The sequence below is a fragment of the Phyllobates terribilis genome, unplaced genomic scaffold (genome assembly GCF_046119375.1).
Source record: "Phyllobates terribilis strain yellow unplaced genomic scaffold, ASM4611937v1 Scaffold_11__3_contigs__length_659146591, whole genome shotgun sequence".
In the NCBI taxonomy this organism is placed as follows: Eukaryota; Metazoa; Chordata; class Amphibia; order Anura; family Dendrobatidae; genus Phyllobates; species Phyllobates terribilis.
Window position 1 is genome coordinate 279,880,945 of NW_027362771.1, and position 14,840 is coordinate 279,895,784.

Consider the following 14,840-nt stretch of genomic DNA (forward strand, 5'->3'; position numbering starts at 1 on the left):
GGTGGTTGGCCCGGCCGGCTAGGCCGCATTGTAGCACACTGAGCTTCCCACTGCAACTTATGCTTCATGTCCATGTGCCGGTTCATGCATGAAGTACTCAAACTATGTATTTTTTGGCCTCTACTTAGCTTTTGCTGACAAATGTTACAGATAACACGAGTTGGGTCATCTTTATCGATCTGAAAAAATGCCCAGGCTATGCAAGGCTTAGCACCCATGCGACCTGAAGAGCCACCACGACTTGTGGTGAGAGGCAGAGTTGTGTTTGAGGATGCAGTTGTTGACGTGCTTCCAGTACTACGTCTCTGTCCAGGAAGGCGCAACCTGACCTCGTCGTCACTAGCATCTTCCTCCACCTCCTCTGCTGACCTCATCTCTTGGCTGACTGTGGGTTGACAGTAAGTGGGATCTCCAACCTCATCATCATCATCACCCTGTGCGTTATCACACCCGTCGTCCTCAGAGCCAACCTGTTCCTGCCCTGACAAAAAACTAAAGTTGTCGCTCCAATCAGGTATTTGAGTCTCATCATCGTCTTCCTCATTGTCTCCACCAACAGGAGTTACAGTTTGGGAATGAGGGTCTACATTATGGTCAGAACCTTCTGCGTCTGGTCCTGGATCCGACTCATAAAGATTCTGGGCATCAGTGCAGATCATTTCGTCGTCTGGATTCACAGAAGCGCTGGAGTCAACCTCTGATTCCCAGGCTATAGTATGAGTAAACAGCTCTGCAGACTCAACCATCTGTTCTACCTCATACTCAGACGGGCAGCTGGAGATTTGGGAGCTGTGAGGAAGCAAGTGCGATTGGGGTGACACCTTTGAGGACTGGAGTATTTGTGATGTTGAAGTTGATGTGGAGGAGAGCCCACTTAAAGGAGCACTTGATATCCGTTGAAGCACCTGCTGTTTTTGTGCCTCATCTGGAATTTGTAGCGATTGGCGTGGCTGTAAGATAGGGATCTTATCACATTGTCCGCTAAAAGAAGTAGACATTTTAGTTTGGCTGGAAGATGGTCTTTCTTCTGCAGATGTTACCGTTGCTTTAACACCTACCCCACGGACACAACCTTTTTTCCCCTTCCCAACACGCCTATTCCCCTTTCCACCAGCAGCAGGCCTTTTTCCACTCATTTTGGTGGTTAACTAATTCACAACTCTGGAGTTGTTTGCACAAAAAAACAATGGATGGGAACCGAGCAGAGCTGAGTGGCCAAACTGGGGTATTAGGCCAAAATTATTGGCTGGGTTAGATGCAGAAAAAAATTATATTCAATTTGCAACCTGATGGAGGTCAGTATAGATGGACTAATAGAACAAGTCCCACACACAGCTAGAAGCCCAAATATTTTTTCAGAGGTAGATGCAGAAAAAAATTGTATTCAGTTTGCAACCTGATGGAGGTCTGTATAGATGGATTAATAGAACAAGTCCCACACACAGCTAGAAGCCCAATATTTTTTCAGAGGTAGATGCAGAAAAAAAATATATTCAGTTTCCAACCTGATGGAGGTCAGTATAGATGGACTAATAGAGAAAGTCCCACACACTGCTAGAAGGCCAAATATTTTTTCAGAGCTAGATGCAGACAAAAAATTATTTTTAATTTGCAACCTGATGGAGGTCAGTATAGATGGACTAATAGAGAAAGTCCCACACACTGCTAGAAGGCCAAACATTTTTTCAGAGCTAGATGCAGATATAAATTATTTTTAATTTGCAACCTGATGGAGGTCAGTATAGATGGACTAATAGAGAAAGTCCCACACACTGCTAGAAGGCCAAATATTTTTTCAGAGCTAGATGCAGAAAAAAATTATATTCAGTTTGCAACCTGATGGAGGTCAGTATAGATGGACTAATAGAACAAGTCCCACACACAGCTAGAAGCCCAAATATTTTTTCAGAGGTAGATGCAGAAAAAAATTATATTCAGTTTGCAACCTGATGGAGGTCTGTATAGATGGATTAATAGAACAAGTCCCACACACAGCTAGAAGCCCAATATTTTTTCAGAGCTAGATGCAGAAAAAAAATATATTCAGTTTGCAACCTGATGGAGGTCAGTATAGATGGACTAATAGAGAAAGTCCCACACACTGCTAGAAGGCCAAATATTTTTTCAGAGCTAGATGCAGACAAAAAATTATTTTTAATTTGCAACCTGATGGAGGTCAGTATAGATGGACTAATAGAGAAAGTCCCACACACTGCTAGAAGGCCAAATATTTTTTCAGAGCTAGATGCAGATATAAATTATTTTTAATTTGCAACCTGATGGAGGTCAGTATAGATGGACTAATAGAGAAAGTCCCACACACTGCTAGAAGGCCAAATATTTTTTCAGAGCTAGATGCAGATATAAATTATTTTTAATTTGCAACCTGATGGAGGTCAGTATAGATGGACTAATAGAGAAAGTCCCACACACTGCTAGAAGGCCAAATATTTTTTCAGAGCTAGATGCAGAAAAAAATGATATTCAGTTTGCAACCTGATGGAGGTCAGTATAGATGGACTAATAGAACAAGTCCCACACACAGCTAGAAGCCCAAATATTTTTTCAGAGGTAGATGCAGAAAAAAAATATATTCAGTTTGCAACCTGATGGAGGTCAGTATAGATGGACTAATAGAGAAAGTCCCACACACTGCTAGAAGGCCAAATATTTTTTCAGAGCTAGATGCAGACAAAAAATTATTTTTAATTTGCAACCTGATGGAGGTCAGTATAGATGGACTAATAGAGAAAGTCCCACACACAGCTAGAAGCCCAATATTTTTTCAGAGGTAGATGCAGAAAAAAAATATATTCAGTTTCCAACCTGATGGAGGTCAGTATAGATGGACTAATAGAGAAAGTCCCACACACTGCTAGAAGGCCAAATATTTTTTCAGAGCTAGATGCAGACAAAAAATTATTTTTAATTTGCAACCTGATGGAGGTCAGTATAGATGGACTAATAGAGAAAGTCCCACACACTGCTAGAAGGCCAAACATTTTTTCAGAGCTAGATGCAGATATAAATTATTTTTAATTTGCAACCTGATGGAGGTCAGTATAGATGGACTAATAGAGAAAGTCCCACACACTGCTAGAAGGCCAAATATTTTTTCAGAGCTAGATGCAGAAAAAAATTATATTCAGTTTGCAACCTGATGGAGGTCAGTATAGATGGACTAATAGAACAAGTCCCACACACAGCTAGAAGCCCAAATATTTTTTCAGAGGTAGATGCAGAAAAAAATTATATTCAGTTTGCAACCTGATGGAGGTCTGTATAGATGGATTAATAGAACAAGTCCCACACACAGCTAGAAGCCCAATATTTTTTCAGAGCTAGATGCAGAAAAAAAATATATTCAGTTTGCAACCTGATGGAGGTCAGTATAGATGGACTAATAGAGAAAGTCCCACACACTGCTAGAAGGCCAAATATTTTTTCAGAGCTAGATGCAGACAAAAAATTATTTTTAATTTGCAACCTGATGGAGGTCAGTATAGATGGACTAATAGAGAAAGTCCCACACACTGCTAGAAGGCCAAATATTTTTTCAGAGCTAGATGCAGATATAAATTATTTTTAATTTGCAACCTGATGGAGGTCAGTATAGATGGACTAATAGAGAAAGTCCCACACACTGCTAGAAGGCCAAATATTTTTTCAGAGCTAGATGCAGATATAAATTATTTTTAATTTGCAACCTGATGGAGGTCAGTATAGATGGACTAATAGAGAAAGTCCCACACACTGCTAGAAGGCCAAATATTTTTTCAGAGCTAGATGCAGAAAAAAATGATATTCAGTTTGCAACCTGATGGAGGTCAGTATAGATGGACTAATAGAACAAGTCCCACACACAGCTAGAAGCCCAAATATTTTTTCAGAGGTAGATGCAGATAAAAATTATTTTTAATTTGCAGCCTGATGGAGGTCAGTATAGATGGACTAATAGAGAAAGTCCCACACACTGCTAGAAGGCCAAATATTTTTTCAGAGCTAGATGCAGACAAAAAATTATTTTGAATTTGCAACCTGATGGAGGTCAGTATAGATGGACTAATAGAGAAAGTCCCACACACTGCTAGAAGGCCAAATATTTTTTCAGAGCTAGATGCAGACAAAAAATTATTTTGAATTTGCAACCTGATGGAGGTCAGTATAGATGGACTAATAGAGAAAGTCCCACACACTGCTAGAAGGCCAAATATTTTTTCAGAGCTAGATGCAGATAAAAATTATTTTTAATTTGCAACCTGATGGAGGTCAGCATAGATGAACTAATAGAGAAAGTCCCACACACTGCTAGAAGGCCAAATATTTTTTCAGAGCTAGATGCAGAAAAAAATTATATTCAGTTTGCAACCTGATGGAGGTCAGTATAGATGGACTAATAGAACAAGTCCCACACACAGCTAGAAGCCCAAATATTTTTTCAGAGGTAGATGCAGATAAAAAATATTTTTAATTTGCAACCTGATGGAGGTCAGTATAGATGGACTAATAGAGAAAGTCCCACACACTGCTAGAAGGCCAAATATTTTTTCAGAGCTAGATGCAGACAAAAAATTATTTTGAATTTGCAGCGTGATGGAGGTCAGTATAGATGGACTAATAGAACAAGTCCCACACACTGCTAGAAGCCCAAATATTTTTTCAGAGCTAGATGCAGAAAAAAATTATATTCAATTTGCAACCTGATGGAGGTCAGTATAGATGGACTAATAGAATGATGCTATGCCCAAAAGATTTTACTTCACTAGGTGCAGTAAAAAAATTGGTATTCTATACACAGGTGGTATATCTTGCAACACAGATAGGCTACTCCACTGACTAACACACTCTGCAATAGGCCAAAAAGGATTAGCTTTGCTAGATTCAGCCAAATGCTGTGAAAAAAACTTGCACAGCACTGGCACAGACCTGCCTGACAAAAACTGATAGGAACTGATGTAACCTAGTCCTGAAAAGGACTGCAATTATAATTAGTCTTTACTCCCACAATCTATCTATTTAAGAGCACAGACCTGCCTGATAAAAGTCGTAGGAAATGCTGTAACCTAGTCCTTAAAAGGACTGCAATCACAACTATTCCCTACTCCCAAGCTATCTGTAGATTTGTGCGAAAATTGGCTTGAAATTAACAAGGTATAGCGCACACAGCAACAGCGGTGCCGTCTAACACGCAGCTGCAGCAGTGAGAAAATGGTGGCGACGGGGAAAATGGCTTGGTCTTATAGGGCAAGGACATGTGACATACACTGCCAATGACACATGCCCTTGCTTGTGTGAAAAAAAGCACTTCGCTCCGTGTGTGCGCTGCTGATAGGCTGACAGATTGCACCTCCCCACTGTAAATGTGGGAAAGAGAAAAAAAAATGGAGATCTTCATTATTCCTGCAGAGATCCATCCCCTGCCCCTCCCCCCACCCCGCTGTACACTCAAACTGCGTATTAACATTAATTTTCATCATTACTGAGAAAAAATCCAGTTATGATTTTGGTGCACGAACAGTTATCGAACATAACCTCGAACAGCCGAATTTTTCTCAAATCGTTCGTGTTCGCCGAACGGCTCGAACACCGCCCAAAACAGCTCGAATTTGAGATTGGCGAACAGTTCGAGTCGAACAACGCTCATCTCTAATGCTGGGCTACAGTCCTTTTCATCTCTGTGCAAATGCTGAATGATGAATGATTAAGTTTTTTACACCTGGATTTGGGGATCCTCTGCCATTCTTCCTTGCAGATTCTCTCCAGTTCCGTCAGGTTGGATGGTGAACATTGGTGGACAGTCATTTTCAGGTCTCTCCAGAGATGCTCAATTGGGTTTAGGTCAGGGCTCTGGCTGGGCCAGTCAAGAATGGTCACAGAGTTGTTCTGAAGCCACTTTGTTATTTTAGCTGTGTGCTTAGGGTCATTGTCTTGTTAGAAGGTGAACCTTTGGCCAAGTCTGAGGTCCAGAGCACTCTAGAAGAGGTTTTAATCCAGGATATCTCTGTACTTGGCCGCATTCATGTTTCCTTCAATTGCAACCAGTCGTCCTGTCCCTGCAGCTGAAAAACACCCCCATAGCATGATGCTGCCACCACAATGTTTCACTGTTGGGATTGTATTGGGCAGGTGATGAGCAGTGGCTGGTTTTCTCCACACATACCGCTTAGAATTATCACCAAAAAGTTCTATCTTCGTCTCATCAGACCAGAGAATCTTATTTCTCATAGTCTGGGAGTCCTTCATGTGATTATGAGCAAACTCTATGTGGGTTTTCATATGTCTTGCACTGAGGAGAGGCTTCTGTTGGGCCACTCTGCCATAAAGGTCCGCAGTGATAGTTGACTTTGAGAAACTTTCTCCCATCTCCCTACTGCATCTCTGGAGCTCAGCCACAGTGATCTTGGGGTTCTTCTTTACCTCTCTTACCAAGGCTCTTCTCCCACGATTGCTCAGTTTGGCTGGACGGCCAGGTCTAGGAAGACTTCTGGTGGTCCCAAACTTCTTCCATTTAAGGATTATGGAGACCACTGTGCTCTTAGGAACCTTGAGTAATGCAGAAATTCTTTTGTAACCTTGGCCAGATCTGTGCCTTGCCACAATTCTGTCTCTGAGCTCCTTGGGCAGTTTCTTTGAGCTCATGATTCTCATTTGGTCTGACATGCACTGTGAGCTGTGAGGTATTATATACACAGGTGTGTGCCTTTGCAAATCAAGTCCTATCAGTTTAATTAAACACAGCTGGACCCCAATGAAGGAGTAGAACCATCTCAAGGAGGCTCACAAGGAAATGGACAGCAAGTGACTTAAATATGAATGTCTGAACAAAGGGTCTGAATACTTATGACTATGTGATATTTCAGTTTTTCTTTTTTAATAAATTAGCAAAAATGTCGACATTTCTGGGTTTTTTTCAGTCAAGATGGGGTGCAGAGTGTACTTTAAGGAGAAAAAAAATGAACGTTTTAGAATTTACCAAATGGCTGCAATGAAAAAGAGAGTTAAAAATTTAAAGGGGTCTGAATACTTTCCGTACCCACTGTATATTCTCTTGTGTACAATTTTAGTTATTTCAGTAAACAGTATAATTAATACTATTATCATTTAGTCATTGTGTGTGCATCCATTTAGTTTGCATCTTCAAATCCATTATGAAAGAAATATTGTGGGCGCCACCAATAGGCTGTAAGCCAGACACTATGCACTACTCATGTCTATGTGACTGGTGCCCTATATCAGCCTAATTCATGTGCAATTATAATACTAGGCAGCCACCCCCTCCATGAATTGTAGTCATGTGAATGATTGTTTCATCAGTATTTTGCAGTGTGCAACATCTTTATCATTGGAGCTTGCTGCAACCTGCAGAGCATTAGTATTCTGACCTGGTATTGGTAAATACGGCTGCATTTTTTGTGATATTTTTTTATTTGATTTCATTTTCAGTAGGTCACTTTGACTCATGATTACTTTCTACTTGTCTAAACACATTTTAATTTTGATTTGACTACCCCCTTAATGCATGCATCACTTCAGCAAAAAGGGTCATTGTTTTATACCTGGTGTCCAAGGTATAAGGTATAGTTTTCCCACATCACCAGGCTCCAGATGCACCAGGGTCTTGGATTTAAAACTGACCTTCTGTCTTGTCTGAGTTTATTTCTGTTATGTCACAAATGTTTATAGCAGAACTGTATCTCATTAAATAGAAAATCAATGTTGTAACCTACTTATCTGTTTACACACTGTTTAATTAAATTGTACCATATTTGATGGTTTTGTACAAATTGTTCTATGAATGTACAGGAGATACATACGTATAAGGTATGAACGTGATAATGTTTTTTCCAGTGCTAATTTCTTCTAAGAAACCTGATGACATACTTGTCAAAGTCTTCATATTTTTAGAAAATCTTTAATAAAACACAGGTATAAAAACAAAATTGACCAGGGAAACATCTGCAAAGTCTGTTCTCTGCTTCGCTTCTGTGATTTTCTTCTGATTTTGAGATATCACAGAGCTAACCAGATAAATCCCTCAGAAATTTCTAACCTTACTAATGCAAAATAGTATGTTCTCTTCATAGCACTGCAAAATATTTCAGTGATATATGAATTCACCCGAATAATAAGTGAAGAATATACTCTTTTATTGTGTATATGTCAGTCTGTGAGCTCTTGCACCTTATTTTATAAGTCTTTAAGTAAAAGTTAAATTTTAATTCAGTAAATAATAAGCAGTCAGATGCAATAAAAAGGAATCTTTTATTACAAAATTATCTTTTTTTTTCTTTTTAAAGCTGTCACTTTCCATGAAAGTGGTGTTTGTATTTATGTCTGGAATATTTTTTGAAAGCAGGTTTAAAGGGAGTATGTCAGCCAAAATGCTTATACTAAGCACATTGCCTTGTAGGTGATAAAGCACCCATGAATTTTGAACTCTGTATCCTTTGGTGTGGGCACCTTTCCATCCACTTGTTTTACATGTCTCCACCTTTCTCACCGGTGATTGACAACACTTCCTTATTTGAAGTGAGCTCTAAGTGTTATTAAGTGTTACTAAGAACCCTATGATATTTAAATGCACTTTTGCTTTTCATTTATTTATTTACAGCAGGGTTTATGTTTATTTTGTTTCTTGTAGTTTTTTTTCTGATTTATGGCCACTGTGAACATGTGCTGCATGTATACCAACTTAAACCAAGCTCAATTTTTGTGTTTTTCTTTGTATTTTGCATTCTGTGCAAGCCAGGGTGTGGCCTCCCTTCATTGAGCTGGAAATCACATTTAAAATGCTTCCCAAGGCTGGTGTCCACAGTTCGGGACGCTTTGTCTGCCCTTATTCACACACTGAAGTCAACTTTGACACATGGTATGGTTTTTAATATTAGACAGAGTAGGACTATCCCAAATGGGGTCATCGTGCTATGGTGGGATGGCTTTTATGCTATTTTTGATAAAAAACAGTGTTACTAAGAACCCTATTTTATTTAAATGCACTCTTTATTTTTATGTATTTATTTACAGCAGGGTTTATGTTTATTTTGCTTCTTGTAGGCTGTTTTTGAAGTGAGATCTGTCAGCAGATAAAGCTTAGGCAAGCCAGCGCTGTCAATCATCTGTCATCTAGTCTAGACATACAAAATTAGTGGGCAAAATGGTGCACTGAGCCTCTTTGTCACACTATGGGGGGCCTCGAACATCCTAATTAGCATATTTGATTAAAGTGTAGTTTAGGCAGAACAAAAGTATGGATTGGAACAATAAAGGTGTGATTTTCTTATAGTGGGGCTCTACATCCTACAAAGCTATTTACTTAGATTACAGTGGGTTGACAGACTACTTTTAATGAAGTTTTTTCTTTTTTACCAAAACTGATTTAGTTGTACCCAATAAGGGTGTCAGTACTAGATGCATTATTACAGTAAAGCATGGGATAGAAGTAAAGAAAAGAATGTAAATGTTGAAATCTATCTATATATTTTTATTAAAGGTGTCAAGATATTTTTGCAACCTCATCTGAAAGGAGCATGATACAGGGGCAAAGACTGTGATTTTAACATGTATCACTTATAAGGCTGTGTGCTGCAGTTTTAACAAAATCACTGTATTTAAGTTGATCTGGACAAACAATGTAATACTAATTGCAGAGAGGAGTAAAAAGTTGTTTTTTTGTTTGCTTGTTTTATTTTAATTTTGCCTTTCTGTTGTGGAGATATTAGCAATGAAAGTTTTTGCCACCTAATGAGTTAATTTTTGTTAAGTCAAAGTGGGCATTAATACAACCCCTGGCAAAAATTATGGAAAAACCAGGCTCGGAGGATGTTCATTCAGTTGTTTAATGTTGTTGAAAAAAAGCAGATCACAGACATGGCACAAAACTAAAGTCATTTCAAATGGCATCTTTAGGGCTTTAAGAAACACTAAAAGAAATCAAGATTAAAATGTGGTACTCAGTAAGGGTAATTTTTTTCAGACCAAGCAGAGGGAAAAAATTATGGAATCACTCAATTCTGAGGAAAAAATTATGGAATCATGAAAAACAAACACACAAAAGAACACTCCAATACATCACTAGTATTTTATTGCACCACCTCTGGCTTTAATAAAACCTTGCAGTTTCTGAAGCATGGACTTAATGAGTGACAAACAGTACTCTTCATCAATCTGGCTCCAACTTTCTCTGATTGCTCTCGCCAGATCAGCATTGCAGGTTGGAGCCTTGTCATGGACCATTTTCTTCAACTTCCACCAAAGATTTTCAATTGGATTGAGATCTGGACTATTTGCAGGCCATGACATTGACCTTATGTGTCTTCTTTTAAGGAATGTTTTCACAGTTTTTGCTCTATGGCAGGATGCATTATCATTAGTGTTGAGCGAGCACTAAAATGCTCGGGTGCTCGAAGCTCGGGCCGAGCTCGCCGTGATACTCGGGTGGTCGACCCGAGCAACGAGCCCAATGTTAGTCTATGGGAGACTCGAGCATTTTTGCGGTGGCACCCCCGGCAGTCTTTTAAAAGCCTAACAAGTGCCCAAAACGATAGTGACAGTGCTCAAATGACATGGGGACAGCATGGGGATCGCCCCAGGAAACATTTCTGACCCCCAGGTCACTGCTGTCAACAACGTGGTCAGAGGTATTAAGCCACTTTTACGGGCTCACAATAAAACGTTCAAAAACGAAAGTGAAACTTTTTTCCTGTGAAATATGTTAAGGAACATCCTTTCCAGGGAAAAGACTTGTGTATAAGTTAAAATAAATGACCAAAAACAAAAATACTCCTCCACACCTTCGGCTATGTTCACAAGTAGCATTTTTATGCATTTTTGCACTTTTGTATTGCTTTCAACTATGACAAATGCATTCACCGGGAAATGTCATTTTAACATTTTACAACCTTATCTGGCCATGTGCTGTGTGACACATGCATAAAGTGCTGAAAAGACATGGGAACAGCATGGGGAAGACCCCTGGAAGCATCTCTGACTCCCAGGTCACTGTCTAAAAGTGTGCCCATCATAAGTGATCCTTGCCGCATCAGAAGATGCAGACTTGCAACTATCCCCATGCAAGTTCTAGTCCCAGGGCAGTGTTCAATTGTACCTCCCCCATTCCTTGCAATGCAAGTGCAAGTATGCAGCCTGCCACCCACCCACCCCCAGGCTGCAATACCATACTGCTTGCTTGCTTGAATTTGAAATTGGGCCTTTTAGGCATGTGGAGACGGAATCTGGCCACCACGTCATGGCTGTGTTGGAGGCCTGGAATCCATACTCAGTCCCCAGCTGCCCGGCGGCCGGGTGTCCATACTCGGTCCCCAGCCGCCCCGCGGCCGGGTGTCCACACTCGGTCCCCAGCCGCCTGGGGACAGCCGGGTGTCCATAAACGGTCCCCAGCTGCCCCTATTTCTCCTTGGAACATCCCCCCACACACTTTTCGTAGCCCGGCCTGCTTTAGGCAGCATTGGACGAGCCCACCAGAGAACCAGACTCCTCCGGTGGGCCCTGACTTCTCCATCGGTGGAGTTGAGAGTGCCAAGGTGAGGAGCATGATGATGATGATTTTTCTTTTAATGCAAGTGTAAGTGTGCAGCCTGCCAGCCACCCACCCCCAGACTGCAATTCCATACTGCTAGCTTGCACTTGAAATGGGGCCTTTTAGTTTGGAGGAGGCCGAAGCTGGCCACTACCTCATGGCTGCTTCGGCAGCGAGGTATCCATACTCAGTCCCCAGCCGCCCCTATTTGTCCTGGAGTGGCTTATACATAAGATTAAGCGCGTATACCAAAACATCACCTGTGCCCTCCCCAGTGCATTTAGTGGGAAGGAGAGCCTATTCCGCTGTAGTGTGTGCATGCCAAACCCCTGTTCATGGTACATGCGAAGATGCCTCCCACCTTGCACCTGTCATTGCAGACTTGCAACTATCCCCATTCAAGTCCTTGTCCCAGGGCAGTGTTCAATTGTACCTCTCCCATTCCTTGCAATGCAAGCGCAAGTATACAGCCTGTCACCCACCCCCAGGCTGCAATACCATACTGCTTGATTGCACTTTAAATTGGGCCTTTTAGGCATGTGGAGGCGGAATCTGGTCACCACGCCATGGCTGTGTCGGCGGCCTGGTATCCATACTCAGTCCCCAGCCGCCTGGTGGCCGGGTGTCCCCGCTTGCTCCCCAGCCCCCAGGGGGTGGCCGGGTGTCCATACTCGGTCCCCAGCCACACCTATTTGTCCCGGTAACCTTTCCCACACTTTTCTTAACCTGGCCTGCTTTAGGGCAGCATTGGCCGAGCCCACCGGACTATCAGACTCCTCCGGTGGGCCCTGGCTTCTCCATCAGGGGAGTTGAGAGTGCCAAGGTGAGGAGCATGATGATGATGATTTTTCTTTTAATGCAAGTGTAAGTGTGCAGCCTGCCAGCCACCCACCCCCAGACTGCAATTCCATACTGCTAGCTTGCACTTGAAATGGGGCCTTTTAGTTTGGAGGAGGCCGAAGCTGGCCACTACCTCATGGCTGCTTCGGCAGCGAGGTATCCATACTCAGTCCCCAGCCGCCCCTATTTGTCCTGGAGTGGCTTATACATAAGATTAAGCGCGTATACCAAAACATCACCTGTGCCCTCCCCAGTGCATTTAGTGGGAAGGAGAGCCTATTCCGCTGTAGTGTGTGCATGCCAAACCCCTGTTCATGGTACATGCGAAGATGCCTCCCACCTTGCACCTGTCATTGCAGACTTGCAACTATCCCCATTCAAGTCCTTGTCCCAGGGCAGTGTTCAATTGTACCTCTCCCATTCCTTGCAATGCAAGCGCAAGTATACAGCCTGTCACCCACCCCCAGGCTGCAATACCATACTGCTTGATTGCACTTTAAATTGGGCCTTTTAGGCATGTGGAGGCGGAATCTGGTCACCACGCCATGGCTGTGTCGGCGGCCTGGTATCCATACTCAGTCCCCAGCCGCCTGGTGGCCGGGTGTCCCCGCTTGCTCCCCAGCCCCCAGGGGGTGGCCGGGTGTCCATACTCGGTCCCCAGCCACACCTATTTGTCCCGGTAACCTTTCCCACACTTTTCTTAACCTGGCCTGCTTTAGGGCAGCATTGGCCGAGCCCACCGGACTATCAGACTCCTCCGGTGGGCCCTGGCTTCTCCATCAGGGGAGTTGAGAGTGCCAAGGTGAGGAGCATGATGAGGATGATAGAAGTTAGCATCTGCTTTGTTTTGTTGTAATGCAACCGCATGTATGTAGTAGCGGCTAGGCCTGAGGTGGTCAGCGTTTTGGCGCATATTCTACCTCCTCCGAGGATTGCTGGATGTTTTCCTGCTACTATGCAAGTTCTATGACTCCCATTAAAACAAAGCTTCAGGTGATAACTGATGGATGAGGTAGTGGCAAAGGAGAAAGAGCAGGAGGAACAGGGACCATTCACATCAATATCAGGCCAGTCAACCAGATATGTCTTGTAGGATATGTTTCTGTAACAAAAGGAGCGGTTCGGCTACACAGTTATAGGGCATACAGTGATGCAATGCCTACCAAAAATTTCGAGCCACTCCAATGCCCCTTGGAAATGACATGGAGGTCAGAGGGCGTTAACTAAACCTTTTTTTCCATTTATAGCAACTGGGTCTCCTGTGCACTGTTGGCCTAAGCAGTGAATGGAAGGCTTTCCAAAAATTATGAGGAACTGCAATGCCCCTTACAAGAGCCATGTGTGGCACCCCAGGGGTCTGGTCACCACAGTGATAGAGATATTACGTCGGAGAGCAAGTGTGAGGTTTCCTGGTCAGGATCCCTTAAACATGCAACATCCTCCTGCCCCAGTCCTGGGAGGGGAGAATTCTGCCCTTATAAACTGGATCTGGGGCGGGGTTGAGTGAGTCAGAGAACAGAGAACAGTCAGAGTCAGAGTGAGAGCAAGGGAAAGTAACAGCAAGGAGCTCTGTAGGAGCTAGGAGCTAAAGACCAGGGGCTGGAAGCTGAGCAGAGCTCGCCCTGGCAGAAGACAATAGGAACCGGACACAGGAGTCCGAGGCTGTGAGGACTTATATATCCAGCAGCAGAAACCAGCCGGCAGGGGATTTCAGGTCCTCTGGCCATAGAAGCCCGGAGGCTCAGTCACAAGCAAGGGACCAGCACCGCCGTCGTGGAGCGGAGGCTAACAGAAGGCCCCAAGTAACCAGCCATACGGGTGAGCACTACACGGTACACTCAGGGACATGGGCTACTTCTACCCGCTTACAGCAAGGTAGCCAGGAAGAGTGCAGACAGACGGGGAGGCCTACAACTCCACCTGGCCAGGGGAACTCCTGCTTGCTCACAGACTGACCAGGCCTCTTATGCTAGCCAGTTCTCCCGGGAGGGTCTACCTTATAATCATCAGTAAAGACCCTGAACTGCACTGCAAAGACTCTGAGTCGTTCCTGCTGCGCTCGTGCACCATCACCCCCATCATCCACACTCACTGCCCTGAGGCTATACTCCTCCCGTGGGGAGTTATCCCATTCTCTGCTGCGCACACAACACCAGCCTCAGCGGTCTGCCTCGCAGCGGTGGTACTCCCTGACCGCAATCCACGGGTGGCGCAGTCGGACAATTAACCTCAAAACCTAAGAAAGACTGCCACTGGTTTGACCAGCCTGAGCCACGGGACCGGGTCACCGCCACGGAGACTACAGACCCCAGAGACCCGGCACCGGGTATCCCACACACGTATACACACGGCCCAGGGGGCGCGTTACATGCAGTACAGCATATTACAAACATAAGTCCCATTATTGGGGAGTGGGTGTCCCATAGTATTTGCTTATGCCTTGCAAGCAAAAGCTACCAAAAAT

The 14,840-nt window shown here is 43.3% G+C and overlaps 1 long non-coding RNA gene across 1 annotated transcript in view; it reads left to right on the forward strand.

Annotated features, from left to right (window-relative positions):
- Positions 1–14,840, forward strand: part of LOC141165094 (uncharacterized) — a 527,377-nt gene that overhangs the window by 413,914 nt on the left and 98,623 nt on the right. The gene's annotated exons all lie outside the window — the stretch shown is intronic.